We start from the raw sequence: 4961 nt of genomic DNA, 5'->3' as shown, positions 1-4961 counted from the left end.
TAGAACAAAAAGTAGGAAGATTTTTATATAGTTTCTGTTTCACACAATGGTGCAGTTTTCAATTCTAGTACACACAATGCAATGAGGATTTTAAGCAATGACGTTTTCTTCAGAAATAAAACACAAAAAGATTAAAGAGTTGCAAAACATGAAAAATGAAGAGTTCAGCCTGTTTAAGTTATCAAAGAAAAAGCAAAAGAGGTCATTAGATGACAGCATAAAAGCAGAAGATGAAAAGAAATTTGAAGGGAGAGAGCTTTCCAGTTTCACAAATACATCATGAGGCAAAAATCAAGTTAGCAAATTCAGACTACTAATGAAGTCAATTTTTTCCAACAATAAACAGTAGAAAGAGATTTCCAACAGGGAATATTGCTGATAAACAGAATAATATACAAGCATGTGCTACATCACTTAAACTGAGCTTCATTGACAAGCTGACCATTCTGACCTAATGGAATAAAATTCCCAGACCTTCAGCAATGACATCACCACATATTTTGTCACTCCTGCTAACAAATGCAGGGAGTTTTTACATGCTTTCTCACAAATGAAGGCAAAGAATTCTACTTCAGAAATGCAGCTACATGTAACGGAACCGTGGATACTGATCTTGATTTTACATTCTTTCATTCAGAAAATACAGGCAGCTTCTCTGATCAGCACTCCTCTGTGGCATAGTAGAACAGAGACTAAATCTCTAAAAGACACTAGGTATTGGCATCCAGAGTGCAACTGGGCAAGAACTGTGCATTATACTTTCTTATGAGTGCAAGGAATGGCATATTAACCCTGAGACCATTCTAGATGTGGGTACTATTTTTACAATATTTGGCTTTTACTGAGCCAGCGATCCAGGAGAAGGAATCTCCAGGAGAAAAGAGAGCATTTATTCGGTTTTGTATGAGTTAGAAGCAGATGCTGCATTGCCAGTTGCTTCAAAATTGCTTTAAGAATGGAAGAACCAACTTCACAGATACACTATAAGATAATCAAATCTTGCACCCTCTACCTCAGCGATGGAGGTCTCGCAAAAAAAAAAGGGGGGCCTTTTTCAAATTGAATGACAGAATTTCTATTGATTCCATGACTGTGCGAATCCCAGACTTTAATACTCTGTCTCTTGTTTGTGTTACTCCATCTTTTTTTCTTCAGACAGCCTGTATTAGACGTCATAGCTTACATAACCCCATCTTTAGGCTGTCTGCTGCAGCGTTGTTTATAAACACAGTAGCCAACCAGACTATAATTTGCTATATACATTTGTATTTATTTTTCTGTCGCTGTCTGAAACTTGGCTAATGAAGCTAAATTTAGCTATGCAGCCCACCTCACAACAATAGGGAGGGAGGAGGGTATAGTAACAGGCTTTACAAATCCAAGGAAGAAGTCCCTTTGGGAGAAGAAAACCCAGTAGTTGCTTTGCCAGTGCATAAGTGAGGTGTGTCAAAAGACGTATCTGTGTGGTGCCAACTGACAAATACTATTAAGCAGGTGAACATTAAATGGTCAACAATATATCACACCTATATTTGAATACCTGCTTTTGCCTTGTGCACGTTCCATTTCCACATATAGATACCTAATAATAACCTACATAATAAAGTTTTACTTCTGCATTCAAAATGAGTCTCTTAGGTCATACTGTTTTCAGGTATTTGTCAGATGAGTCAGGCTTCAAGCTTGGGAAACTTGAGCCAAAGCCGGTATTCTCCAATGACCTGAAACATTTCTTTGCCAAAATATTGAGCAACTTCTATCAAAAGGTACTACACTGAAATGCTGTACTGCATCTCCTGACATGTTTTTCCAAGCAGGGAGACCTCCTGAGAGGCTCACATTTCCCAGCATAGGCAAGAACAAACATATAATTGAACTTCAAAGAGACTTCTCTCACTCATTTAAAATAAAAGCTTCTCCAGCACTCACTGGTGTTATCCAAGGGAGCACTGTATGAAATAAGGAATACTCTATGAAAAGAATATTTGTACTGCTTGCTTTCTGTTCTACCATGTTTTGTTTCTCCAGCACTTGATGAAAACTGCATGAAGAAATTTGTCTCATCATTCTGCAGCTGCGCCACACTCCACCTTCATTCCTCAACATTTAATGAGATCTTCTGATACTGATACTTAGAACATTTTTGCAGCTTTTATTTTAAAACAGTTAAAGATGCTCTTGTTATCCTGTTAGTTCTAGCTCTCCCAGCACAAACTTCTTGCCATGTATAAAGACAATTGCCAGAAGAGCATGAAAATTTGATACACTGGGACAAACTCAATTGTTCGATAAAGTGTAAACAGTTCTCTTTGGCTTTAGTGACTCAGATGAGGTTAGTCTCCAATAGGAAGGAAGGGAGGGGGGAAACTGTGAGAATTTAAAAAAAATTCTGACTAGGATATTAGAAATAAGCATGCAGCTACTCAACAGTATCAGCAATGCATGAACTTAGCCCAAAGGTCTTATATTTTTCTCTGTGAAACAGTGAACAAATTAGAGCAGTGATCTCAGTCACTTTTATTTAATTAACCTTCATTTTATTGCAGCCATTGAATGACACTGAGTAAGCACACTGGTCTGTGTTCTTCACTGTGTCAGGAATCAGCATCTGCTACATTTCAAACTGAATTAAATGTGTTTTCTCCCAAATGTTGTGTTTTTCTTCCCCTTTCTATTGCCACTGGTTATTCCATCTTTGTTCCTACCTAACAAGAGCTCCATCATTCTGGTCTCCATTTCCCCTTTCCTCTCACATCCTGCTTACATAATATGTCTAAAATCATCCTGACTACCAAAACCAAGTCTACACTTCGGTTGTCTCTCACTAAGTTATAACACCTCCTCCTCCTCCTCATATGTTTGAGAACTTGGCTTCTGCAAATCAGTTTCTTACAGATGGTACTTCCATTTACTGGCACCAACTGGTTACTTAGAAGTATTAGTCATTGGAGATACACATATCATAAAACATGTGAAAAATAAGAAGTAGAATAAACAGGAACATACAGTGACATACTGCCTTGGCTCTTTCTCAGTCTTTTTTCCTCATAAGGACAAATACTAGATAGATTGCACCATGTATTTATGTTCAAGTGAGGTTATGATGTAGGCAATTCATTAATATTGAGAAAGTATGAATGCTTTTCTAATAGTCAAAATAATCATCCCCCAAATGCCATACTTACAGCATAACAGCCTTATTTACAGAGCACTGATTCAGACCCAGAAACAATGAATTGCACTCATGACCTTCCACTGCTTTTGTTTGATTTTGAGCTATGCTTAATCTTTGAGTGCCTTTATCTTCCCCTCTGTAAACATGAAGAACAATATCGGTGCCTACTGTAAAATCACTTGACATTGGTTAGGGCTTGCCTGCACTCCTCACACCCTATCCCTGTTCCCCACCTCAGCTCCCTGAGTGCTGGCAGGTGATTACACAAAACCAGACAATCTGAGGAACGGACCTGGGGTTTCTCCTGGAAGATGCCATGAAAGACCATGGATGTTGATACATATGCATTTATGCAGGACTACAGCTTAGGCACAGCAAGACAGCCTCATTCTGTTCTTGTTCTTCCCTGGACCCTCTTCAATCCTCCAGTGCCTCCAACACCAAAAAACCCCACATCACTGCCCTTGTAATAAGAAACCTAAGAACAAAGAGAAAGAACCCTGCATGTATCTTCACCATGACCACCCCATCCTCATGCCACTGCAGCCTAACCAAGTTTAACAGGTTCTTCTTACTTGCCTTTCATGGACACCCCAGCCACTTTTTCAGCATCTCCTCCACTGTCCCCCAAATCTCCCAGTTTTCACTCACTGAAAGGGCATCTGTCCTCCCTGCTCACCCAGCCACACAAGCTAGGCCTCAGCACCTGCCAATGGCCGATCTCCCCCTCAACACCGGCCCCTCAGATGTCTCCTCTCAGCTGCAGCCCCGGTTACATCAGCTCGCTCCCGCCTGCCCCTCAGCTGCAGCCCCGGTTCCCTCAGTTCGCTCCTGCCTGCCCCTCAGCTGCCGCCCCTCAGCTGCCGCCCCTCAGCTGCCGCCCCTCAGCTGCCGCCCCTCAGCTGCCGCCCCTCAGCTGCCGCCCCTCAGCTGCCGCCCCTCAGCTGCCGCCCCTCAGCTGCCGCCCCTCAGCTGCCGCCCCTCAGCTGCCGCCCCTCAGCTGCCGCCCCTCAGCTGCCGCCCCTCAGCTGCCGCCCCTCAGCTGCCGCCCCTCAGCTGCCGCCCCTCAGCTGCCGCCCCTCAGCTGCCGCCCCTCAGCTGCCGCCCCTCAGCTGCCGCCCCGGTTCCCTCAGCTCGCTCCGGCCTGCCCCTCAGCTGCCGCCTCGGCTCCCTCAGCTCGCTGCCGCCTGCCTCTCAGCTCCCGCCCCGGTTCCCTCAGCTCGCTCCCGCCCCGGTTCCCTCAGCTCGCTCCCGCCTGCCTCTCAGCTCCCGCCCCGGTTCCCTCAGCTCGCTCCCGCCTGCCCCTCAGCTCCCGCCCCGGTTCCCTCAGCTCTCTCCCGCCTGCCCCTCAGCTCCCGCCCCGGTTCCCTCAGCTCTCTCCCGCCTGCCCCTCAGCTGCCGCCCCGGTTCCCTCAGCTCGCTCCCGCCTGCCCCTCAGCTGCCGCCCCGGTTCCCTCAGTTCGCTCCTGCCTGCCCCTCACAGCCGCCCCTCAGCTGCCGCCCCGGTTCCCTCAGTTCGCCCCTGCCTGCCCCTCACAGCCGCCCCTCAGCTGCCGCCCCGGTTCCCTCAGTTCGCTCCTGCCTGCCCCTCACAGCCGCCCCTCAGCTGCCGCCCCGGTTCCCTCAGTTCGCTCCTGCCTGCCCCTCACAGCCGCCCCTCAGCTCGCTCCCTCCGAGCCGCCTCGGTTCCCTCGCCTCGCCCCAGCAGCGCCCCCCACCGCCCCTCCACTGAGGCCCTGCCTCGCACGGTTGCACCGCCCCCCGCATCATGCGCAAGCGCCCTGGG

This window comes from Harpia harpyja, chromosome 14, assembly GCF_026419915.1.
Source record: "Harpia harpyja isolate bHarHar1 chromosome 14, bHarHar1 primary haplotype, whole genome shotgun sequence".
NCBI lineage: Eukaryota > Metazoa > Chordata > Aves > Accipitriformes > Accipitridae > Harpia > Harpia harpyja.
Note: the sequence above shows the minus strand (reverse complement) of the source record.